An 11,539-nucleotide genomic window follows, 5' to 3' on the forward strand; every position below is an offset into this window, starting at 1 on the left:
TCTAAATTTTTTTTGCTATAGAATGACTGTTTTCGTGATCTCTTTCTGTATAAAGGTTTTTTAATAGAGTGTTTATCAATTTACTCATTCATTAATCCATTCATTCCTTCATGTATAACTTGTGTTCATCAAATATTTACAGAGCTCCTACCAGAGGAATAAAAGCTTTGAGAGAGCCTGGAGTATGCTGTGTTTTTCATTCTACCCCAGTGTATGTCATAATACCCTATATATTACAAGATGCTGAATAAATGTGAAGAGACTTGTGAATGGAAAAAGGGGCTATGTCATAAATGTGACAAGCTCAGGGGGCCACATGGCAGGCCTGACAAGCACAGTGACCAAGTGTAACCACCTAAGATGGTCTGATCATAAATTCCTAACTGAGCAGTCACGTCCCCAGCCTACACCATCCTTAGCATGAGCTCTGTATGCTGTTCTTATGCATCGAGGGTACATACTTTTGAAATGTCTGAGTAATTTTCTTTTCCTACCCCTCTAAGGCACAACCATCAAGACCAAAGCAGGAGACCACAGAACCCCGCATGGTTATCTTGTTCTCCCCACCCCAGCTCTGCGTGGTGCAAATGTTAGTTATTAACTAGCCTGACCCACCAATGTGAAAGAAGTATGCGCTCCTCCATTTTGCTTTTTGTCTGATCCTAGAGATTTCCCCTCTTTGCTTTCTCTCGCTTCCTTAATCGACCACCAACGGATGGGTTTCACATACTTTCCATACATTTTCTCTTTTTATTCTAAATGCTTAAAAGGAACTGCAAAATTGCCATTCTCCGGAGCATTTTCTCAGTTTGCTGAGATTTGCTTCCAGGCATGTCCTCGAAAATTTGGCTCAAATGAACTATAAAGTTTTTCTATAGGTTTGGATGGTCTTTCATGAACAGATTGAAACTTTGCTGTGTACTAGATCAACATATTTGAAGGCAGGGTCTCGGTCTCTACTAGGTGTTTGGGTTTTTTGCCTTAGCTAATTGTTTTTGTTTGTTTGTTTTGCTTTTTAATTTTTTTTTTTTGAGTCTCATCTCCCCCATGAGTATTTATATTTCCCTTCAATTATATTATTTTTTCTGCAGTAATATTTCCAAACACCCTTCCAAGGGATTTGTCCCAACCTTGCAAATACTAAAAAGCATTGTAATTGTTTTACTGGGTATTTAAAAGATAAACTAGTTATAGTTTTATATTATGAGTTTAATAATATATGTTTTGATTTGTTTATTGTTCATCATTTTTTTCCTGAGATTTTGTTGAAAAAAATCATATTTCATCTGATTGAAATGAATATTTCTTACATGTATGCTCAGAAAGGAAGTATGAAAAGCCTTGTGCTGTAAGAAGTTACCATTTTAATGACCGGCTTTTTATTTTTCAGGATTTAAAGGTGAGAAACAATGTCTTGGGCCTTTGATGGAGAGGTAAAGGGAAGCAGGCATTTAGCTTAATTTTAAATTACAGTATCATTGTCCTGCTTCTGTTCCTTAAACAGTACAGCCATTTAAAATTAATTTTTAATTATAGCTAAAGAGTTTACTACCATACTAAATAAAATGCTTAAAAGGCAGGGTTATCACATTGTAGCTGAGGGCATTTATTTGAAAAACCTGAGCAGAATTTTCATCCAGAGAATACAGATCTGTAGGAAAAGGAGCTTTCATTAACAGATTGAAAAACTCAGATATACTTTCAGAGTGTGAGGAAAGAGGGAATTAGATCTTTCTTATTTCTATATTTCATAGTAAAATTTCGAGAGGCATTTAATGGTACCTGTTACTTTTCTGTCGGAAACGAATTTTATCAGATTGAAACTATAGTTCTTTTGAGGAACAAATCTACTCGAAAAGGTGTTGAAGTTTATTTATGATTAAATCCACACATAATTGAAATCTTTCCGTTTGCTAATGTAATGTTTTTCTAAGTGCCAGTCAGAATGTGTAAAAAAACTATCACTCACACATTACCGATGGGGATGGAAAATGGCACAGCCACACTGGAAAACAAAGAGACTTTCTTAAAAACCAAACGTTTATTTATCATCCGGCCTGGCAATTACATTCCCAAGCATTTTACCTGGAGAAACTAAAGCTTTTGTTCAGGCACAATCCCGCACTACAGGAATGTTTATAGCAACATTGTTTGCAATAGCTCTGAAATGGAAACAACCCAGATGTCCTTTAACAGGTGAATGCTAAACTGTGGTGTGTCCATATTATGGAATGCTACTCAGCAATGAATGGAATGACTATTCAAACACATGGAAACCTGGACAAATCCCTGGAGAATTATGCTGATTAAAAATGTCCAGTCCCAAAAGGTTATATGGTGTCGAATTTTGTCAAATGCTTTTTTTTAACATCACATAGTCATGTGATTTTTCTCCAGCTTAGTACGATGATGGATTACATTGAGTGATTTTCAAATATTGAATCAGCCATGCCTCCTTGGAATAAAGCACAATTAATCACTGTGATTTTTTTTTTTACTGCAGGATCACTTTATGACTTTTGTTTTTTTAATTTTTATTTTTCAATTAGGGTTGATGGTTAATATTATTTTACATTAGTTTCAAGTGTACAGCATAGTGGTTAGACATTTATGTAATTTATGAAGTGACCCCCTGATTAGTCTAGTACCCACCTGGCACTATACATAGTTACACAATGTGATTGACACTATTCCCTATGCTGTACTTCACATTCCTGTGACTGTTTTGTAACTACCAATTTGTACTTCTCCATCTCTTCACCTTTTTAACTCATTCCCAAATCCCTTCTCGTCTAAATATCATCAGTTTGTTCTCTGTATCTGTGAGTCTGTTTTCGTTCTGTTTGTTCATTTATTTTGTTCTTTAGATTCCACATATAAGTGAACTCATATGATATTTGCCTTTCTCTGACATTTCACTTGGCATAATACCCTCTAGGTCCATCCGTGTGGTTGCAAACAGTAAGATTTCATTTTTCTTTATGGTTGAGTAATATTCCATTGTATATATGTACCATATCTTTATCCAATTGTCTATTGATGGGCAAAAGCTATTTATTTATTAAGAATAGTTATTGTTTTCTTTTATATATATTGCAAACAATTTGCAGTTTGTCTTTCAGCTTTGTTTAAGAAGGTTTGTGTAACATAGATTTTAAAAATAATTTTCAAAGACAAACATGAAAATCTTTTCCTTTGTGATTTGTGCTTTAGATATCAAAGCCCTAGGTTTCTAAAGCATCTTTCTCAGATATGTGAGATGAAAATGGGGGGCCAATGATAACAACTACTCCAGAAGGTATTCTGTAATTGACCGTGTCTGTAAAGAACTTTAACTTTTCCTCATCGAGATAAATGGACATTATAATGTGTTTTCAGCCTCTAATCTTTAAGCATTTCTAACCAAATGAAATAAGATAAAAAATAAACCAGAAATATTATTATGTTTGATTCAAAAAAGAACATATTAAAAAGAGCACTTTTTTTTTTTTACCCTGACAAGGAGATTAGAAACAGCAGAAGCAGAAGGTAAGGAAAATCTGAGAAAATCAGAATATTTACATTTTCTCACAGATGATTTAGCATCTAAATAACATAAAAGACTTCCCCAAACTCAGGCAAATATTTCCGAGTATTCTAAAATATTAAGATCACTATCCCTGACTTCGGATAAAGAGAATAAATTCAACTCTATATAATGTAAGAACTAGATCTGTTGCCTAGATATTGCAATACTCCAATATCTCAAAATATAAAATATCTAGTAATTCCTTATAATGGATTTTACTGTTCTATTCGACATTCCAAATATTTTAGGAAGATTTGAATGATGGTCCATTTGTTGTTTCATTGTATTCTTTGTTATCTATTACTTATGTAGAGCTTCTTTATCTTCTGTTTTAGAGAAGATATATTAATCTTATGTCATTTCAGATGATGATGAATAAAGTATTGCAAAATACTTGCATAAATAATCGCTGAAACTTTGTTTAAATTTTTTATATATTTCTTTAAAGACTGTTCACAGAATACAACATCAGATATAACAAAAAATTAAACAAGTATCTCATTTCTTTTATTTCCAGTTGAGGCCACCATGGTTGTGATTAAATTTTAGACGTTTCTGAAAATCAAACATTCACAAGAAAGAACATTGACTATGCCAGCAAATGGCACATTTAACCACTCCCTTACTCAAGGCAGAAATCTTGACCGCTGTGATAATCCCCTCACTGATCTCTCTGTGTCTGTCACCACCCATTGTCTATAAACTACAAGTATGTGCTCTCACTCTTCAAGGACAGCTTGGCGAGTTGAATATCTTTACTTCAGTCTCACCAAGGCGGCCATAGACAAGACCTTTCATAGACCGTCTCCTGGACCCCCATCCATTCATGCTCCTGTGGCCACACAGGAGTCCGTGATGAGACCTCTTCACCTCTTCCCCAAGCAACACTCGAGCACCCAGGGCAGAGCCAGGCATAGCATTTTCATTCAATATTACATTAGCTGAATAACTGATTTTATGAAGAAATTGAAGCATTAATAGTAATTGGTTCCTGATTTGTTTGGCCAACTCATCGAATTAACCATAGTTCTAAAAAACAACACATACGTAATAGTTCTCCTATTCCTAAGTCTCTATCCTGATATTCTTCCTTTTAAATTCATTGCTCAGGAACTAGTGTTCTAAATTATCTTTTTAAACATTTCATGGAAATCAAAGACTCTTCTACTTTCATGAACAGTCCTTGCTTATCACTTAGGGATGTAGTTGGTAATAGTCCATTAAAATAGGTACGTTGAGGAAAGTTTAATAACGGCACTACGCACAAAAGTGAGGGTAATCCAAAAGAGTTTAGGAAATCCAACAGAGACTAGTCATGGCGAGGAGTCATTCCCACCCTTAGGCCCCACCGCCTAAGGAATGGGTAAGTTATTGGATACCTCTTGCAGAAGGACACGGGTCAGGTTGTAGTGGAGCAAAAGGAAGTTAGTCCAGGAAAATAAATATGATCTCATTTTCCTCTTATCCTCTGACATCCTGCAAGGTCCCCTGGCTGACTCCAGCTGGAAACCAGAGGGCAAAAGAGCATGTTAATATAGTGCATACAGATCAGCTTCCCAGAATCCACAGATCAGACTGGGAGGAGCTAAAGAAAAATATCTGACATACCTTACTATATGCCATCAGGGATCCAGATGTTAGGACTCTGCCTAATGACCAGTGATAAAGTTCCCACCTCATTGTGTTTCCTGTACTGGACCAATCTCTTCCTGGACAGATCTCCATCTACTGTTCCCTTCAACTGTCTGCTCTTGCTCTATGTCATTCACTAATGAGATCGCTCTGGATAGTTTGTTACAGTCTTTAGCACCAATCCATCTCTTCTGTCTGACTTTTCCTTGTAGGTCTGACTTTACTTTAAATTGAAAAATTGTTTCTGACTCTTGAGGCAGTTAGTGTAAGAAATATGATTAGAGCTCTTGAGAGTGAATAAGGGACATAGAAAACTACAGTCTCAGTTTTCATATTCAATAATTTAATTTGAAAACCTCAAACAGCTTCATCAGAATTTATCTTAGAATATTTCTAAAGATAACTGACAACTATTTTTTTCATCTTCCCCTCACCAAAAGAAAAAAGAAAAAGAAAAAGAAAAAATTTTAATTTTAGCAAATTGGACAAATCTTAGTGATTTTTGAACGATTTTGAAAAGCAAAGATAGTAGTCATATATTTGGGTACATTATTTTGAAATAAATTTTAAAAATTAAATCATTGGATCTTATAGTCAGCCTTACCAAGCACCATTTGGGGATGACATAGCCAACTGGTCAGCATTGACATGACCTCAAGATCTGTTTACCTGTGACAATATCCTGAAATCTTGACTCATACCTGAGAGTAGGCCCTAAAAGTTTCCTCACAAATTTGAACTTAGGAAGGAATATACAATATCCTCTACTGTAAGCATATATGAAATCTATTTATTGTCTATTCATTTTCTACAGCCTGAAGGTGAAAGAGCAATTTATTTTCTCGTTTACAGGCAATCAAACTGGTGAAGGCCAAATCATTTAACTTCTTATGTCACATATTCGTCATCTGAAAAAGGAGATAATAGCAACTACTTGTAAGAGTAGGTATAGGGATTAGCTTGGGTAAAAAGTGTCAAGTTCAATGAAAAAGTCTATAGGCATTTACGAAGGGGCATTTTGTTCCACTGATGGTTTCACTGTCTTATTTGAGGTTACTAGGAACTGTTTGAAGGCAAATGTCAGAGTATCTGACAATCTTAGAAGTTCCAAAAGTTTCAATAACTGTAAGAAACTTGGGAGGGTTTAAGGGGAAAAAAATGTCCAGCCTTATCGAAGCTGCAAATTCTTAAGAGCTGTACTGATACACACACACACACACACACACACGCACACACATATATGGTGTGGGAATAAGAGGCTCAATTAATTATATCAGGTCAGCCAGTATAAACCAGGCCTGGACCCAGGAAAACAGGTCAAGTTGCTTCTATGTGCTTCCTGCTTGAAATAAACTACTTTTAGGATTTGAGTTCTGGCCGTACATGTACCAGCTGTGACCTTGGGCAATTACTTGGTTTCACAGAGGCTCCAATTCCTCATATAAAACGGGTATAATAACAACTTCTCATATGATTATGGTCAGATCTAAATAATAAAACACCTGGCATATAAAATGAGCTATATCTGTGAAAGATATTAATAATCTTATTACAGTGTTAGGTTTGATTATTTAAGCAAACAACTAAAGAATTTGAGCCATGTCACTAAAGGAAAGAATAATTGCATCCTGGGTGTTTCTGAGTGAATTCTCTGCTCTGAGAGAGGGGCCCTGAGGGTCCAGAAGCCTCATTTGTTTCAGTAAAGCACTGTCTGGGTTGATGGGCTACTTGGGGCTCTGAAAAGTACAGTTTGAAAAGCCCTGGACCCTTTATTTCCTGTTAGAGTCTTCCACTACAACATGAGTTATAAATGTACAGCTTTTATCAAGTGCCCTATTCGCCAGGCACTTGGCTAGGAACTTTCAAATTCCTCACAGTTACTTCTAATCCTCAAAATATTGATTATATATATATATATATATATATATATATATATATATATATATACCTATATATATAATTTATAGCAATACCATGTACATATAAATATGAATTATATTTACTTGCGAAGAAACTAAATGACTTTCTCAAGATCAAATAACTAGTGAGTGGAAAAAGAAATGTTGGATAGAGAGGGACAGCAGTGACCATGTATCAGACACTGTCTCAGGGGGACAAAGGCGGATGTGAGCTTTGTACTTATAAAGCTCACCATCTACAGGCAGAGACAAACAATTATACAAATAATCTAGTAAATAAAAGTGCAATTGTGAAAAATGCTATGGTGCTCTAGTGGAAGGATTTGATATAATTAGAAAAGTCAGGGGAGGCATTGCTGAAGATGCCATCTTTGATTTGAGATTTTAAGGATTCTCAGGAGTTAGCCAGGTAACGAAGCGTGAGAAGAGCTTTCCAGGCAAAGTTATTCCAAGTGCATGTGCAAAGGTCCTTTGGCAGGAGAGGGCATGACGAGGGCAAGTGTGACTCATGACCATGTGGCAAGAGCAATGAAATCACGTGGGACCTTGGTGAAAGGCGAGGAGGGGGAAAGAGAGGCGCTCACGGGACGTAGGTCAGATGGAGGAGGCTGGACATTGGCGAAAGAGGAACTCACTATCAGGTTTGAAGCACGGGAGCGACATGGTCAGATTTGCCTTCTGCATCGATCGCTCTGGCTGCAGAGTACGAGACGGACGGCACATGGTCCGAGCTGATGCGGCGAGATCGTTTAGGCCACTTGCGTTATGTAGTGGCATTAGTAGAAATGGGAGAAGTTGGTCAACTTGACAGATGTGATATTTATGAAAATGGGGAGAACTTGGAATGTGATTCAGGGAGCCAGTCGAGGATAATGCCATGGTTTCCATTTTGTGTGACCGAGTGGCTGATGGGTTAAGAAACAGCAGAATAGGGTCAATTTTGTGGATAAAGTCATGAATGGAAGTTTTTATATTTGGTGAGTTTGAGGTACATTTGAGATACCCCAGAGGGGTTCAGAGGCAGTTAGATAGGTTGCAGGTTCATTTGAGAAGGCTGGGATGGAGATAATATTTATGCCTCATCACATTTAAAATAAGAAAAGCTGAGGTTATGGATGAGATCCTGTTGGGAGAAAATAATGAGATGGGAGAGAGCCAAGTATGAAGTCTTGAGGAACTGGAATTGCCCATTGCTGGGAAGGATGAATCTGTCTTTATGACCATCAGGGAGGCTAGAGAATTTCTACTTTTAGATGGGGACAAGAATGGATATCAAATGATGTTTTGACCAACTCTGAGACTCAAAGGATCTAAGCTTACCACCAACTTAAGTGAATGAATACGTCTGAATGAATCGTTTCCTAGACCTGGGGTTGGCACCACCCCACTGGCAAGAAGTGGTCGTCTCTAAGCCCACGCGCCCCTGTACGTTTTGACCTGTACCTTTGAGAACACTTGGTATTAATCTGTGTGGGCCTTGACTCGTTTCTCCTTGTTTGGAAGAAGGAAATGGATTCCAGATGAATAGCGCAAAGGAAATCATTCGGGGAAAGCGCCCGCACGCACATGCATACACACACACACACACACACACACACACACGAAAGCTTCCTTACACACCTAACCCAGCAAGTACTTCTAGAAACCTGAGCAAGTTTTGAATCCCTCTGTCCAACACTTTTGCTATTTGAGAGATGGAGAGCAGAGCTCAGGAGCAGTTTGCATCTCACAGAGAAAGCCAGAGCTCCCACTATTTTGCATTGAAATTAGTATTTTTTCGAATGAGGAATTTGCATTAGGTGGTATTTTTTCTTTCTTTTTCTCTTTCTTTCTTTCTTTCTTTCTTTCTTTCTTTCTTTCTATGCTTTCTTTCTTTCTTTCATGCTTTTCCTGCTTTTTCTTTTCTTTCTGTCTCCCCTCCTCCTCCCTCCTTTCCTTCCTTCTTCTTCCTTCCTTCCTTCCTTCCTTCCTTCCTTCCTTCCTTCCTTCTTCCTTCCTTCCTTTCCTTCCTTCTTTCCTTCCTTCCTGCCTTCCTTCTTTCCTTCCTTTCTCTCTCTCTCTCTCTATCTCTCTTTCTTTTTGTATTAGAAGATGCTATGTTTCTTTAACATTTGTTCCTCCCCCTACTATGGACAATTTAAATATTTTACGTGGCATATCCACCAATCATTATCCATATATGTGTGTATTCCCTTTGTATAAGTACATATACGATGAATTGTAGCTTACCTCCCTGTGGGCAGGAAAAAGAAGAAAAGATGCACATAAGATTGAAAGAAAACTCAGGAGTGCCTAGAGTCCGACTTGTAAGATGCTCACAAATGTATTCCAAACATGATGAATCATGTGAAAAGGCATTTTATTGTTGACTTTTCTGACGGGCATAATGCTTTGTTTAGGATACAGCTTGGCAGAAAGACATCCAAGGACACGGCATGTAACTGCTATCATCCTCCAACTATCTCTGGGATTTGCACCACCCTTTCCTCCCCACCAAATCTGGAAGTTGGAATGTTTTGCATGCATGCATCACCAACACTTAAGCCAACACTCCTTTGGTATGTGGGAAATTTTCCATTGGCACAACCTCATTCATTGTATTCATGAATCACTTTCCATTAAATTCCTATGACCATCTCTTTGAACATTCTTTTCTTTTTATAAATAAAATGTAAAGTATACAGATGTTAAATATATGTAATTTATAGCAATAACATGTGTATATCTAATTCAATCTACATATAAATTGGATTATCTTTAAAGACTATCAAAAAGTACACATATAATTTATAGAAGATAAAATGTTTTCTTTAAGAATATAGTTTTCAGTTATTCTAGTGTGTACTTTTCCTTTATTAAATAATTTCACTCTGTATTTTGGAATTCATATACATTTAAGTAACTATCTTTTAATACAGGATTTTAAGAAGACTAGAACTCTACACCATGTGTGGGTTTCTCTCTAATGAACATTCTATTTCTTACTCTTAAATAAAAAGCAAAACAATGGAAACAAGAACGATACCAGGTTCCTTTGTCATGACTAGTTTGTAAGAATTACAGCTAACATAACCTTGTAATTCTAATTTGTCAGTTACATAAAAGATTTAACCTGTGCGTGGCCAAGGAATACTACTGTATTTGTTAAAATTTGCTTCCTAATAGAAGCATGGACACTGAGCATAAACTTTAGTTTCCCTCTTAATAATGTCTGAAACTTTCAATAATTTTATTCTCCCTCGGTTCTCCCAAGTCTTTGATAATATAGTTTCTCACACACTCTGTGTTTAACAAAAGGGTTGGCAGGCTTCTTGGCATGGGCCTGATGGTTAAACATGACCAGATCCCAGCTGGCGATTGTGCCCACTCAGGTCTCCATAGGGCCCAGTTTAAAATGGCACGTTGATATGTCCTGAGCTCTTCTCGGGGTGACCAAGGACCAGTGTCCACCACACTGAGGACAGCTGTGTGACCACGGAGGAAATCAGTGCCAAGTTGTTCAGAAATGATTACATTTGCAAACCATCGTTACACAGAATTACTTTTGCCTTTAAAGGTATAATTCTGCCCTTTTTGCTGTGGTTTTTGCTTTGATATTGGAAGCATATGTGACAGGATAAGCAGTTAATTTTTTTTTTCTTTCTGGAGTAGCAATATCAACTAAATAAAATAAAAAACAAGCCTTAGGAAAACAGCAATTTTTATATTCGCCTCTCAAAACATTTATAAAAATTACTTTTAAAACACCATTAGTAAAGACCTTAGCAAAAATACTACAAAAGAGAAGAAGTAAACATACCAAAAAAAAAAAAAAATACAAAGAACATGGAAAAAAATTCTATTAAATATTTATTATTTTTCCTTTCAGAAGGCTTAGGGATAAGCTGTTTGTTATTTTCCTTCACCAGGATATCATATTTTTATTGCTTCTGTTTATATTTTTTTTATGTAAGTTGAGTTACCCAATAGGGTTGAGAAAAAATAAAATGATTTTTCTCAGCTATTTAATATCTAGTCCTTAAATGCCGCCCTGTACTTCTTTATTAATAAGCTGAAATAGTGAGAATCCCAAGAAAAGTAAAAATAATCTAGTTGGTAATGTTCTTTTTTCTGCAAGATGGGACATGCATGCCTGACCTCTTGTCTACTAATTCAGGATCTCAGACGTTTTGATTATTGGTGAATATCACTCCTGCGTTTCCATACCATCCATCAAGAGCTAGCAACCTAAGAAGAACATCTGAGAGGGATTTCAGAAGGAATGTGCTGAGAAATCATCACTTTTTGCTTCTCCTCAACTTTCTAGATAGTCATGTTAATGTTAAAAGCACCATATTGTATAGTTGTATAGTGTCTGGGGGTACCACAGTGAAGGTTTGTACTTGTAGACAGACCTAACAACTGTGAGAGAATTCTGCAG

At 36.6% G+C, this 11,539-nt stretch overlaps 1 long non-coding RNA gene across 2 annotated transcripts in view; it reads right to left on the reverse strand.

The window, feature by feature from the left end:
- Positions 1-9,852, reverse strand: part of LOC120601240 (uncharacterized) — a 95,419-nt gene extending 85,567 nt beyond the window's left edge. The window contains exons 1-2 of one of the 2 annotated variants that reach the window (XR_005652408.1): positions 9,349-9,852; positions 4,948-5,070 (exon numbers count right to left, since the gene is read on the reverse strand). This is a non-coding gene — a long non-coding RNA (uncharacterized LOC120601240). The remainder of the gene's footprint in view (positions 1-4,947; positions 5,071-9,348) is intronic. The other variant, XR_005652407.1, reaches the window with a different exon arrangement.
- Positions 9,853-11,539: the final 1,687 nt, after the last annotated feature.

Source organism: Pteropus medius, unplaced genomic scaffold, assembly GCF_902729225.1.
Source record: "Pteropus medius unplaced genomic scaffold, Ma_sr-lr_union100, whole genome shotgun sequence".
Taxonomy (NCBI): domain Eukaryota; kingdom Metazoa; phylum Chordata; class Mammalia; order Chiroptera; family Pteropodidae; genus Pteropus; species Pteropus medius.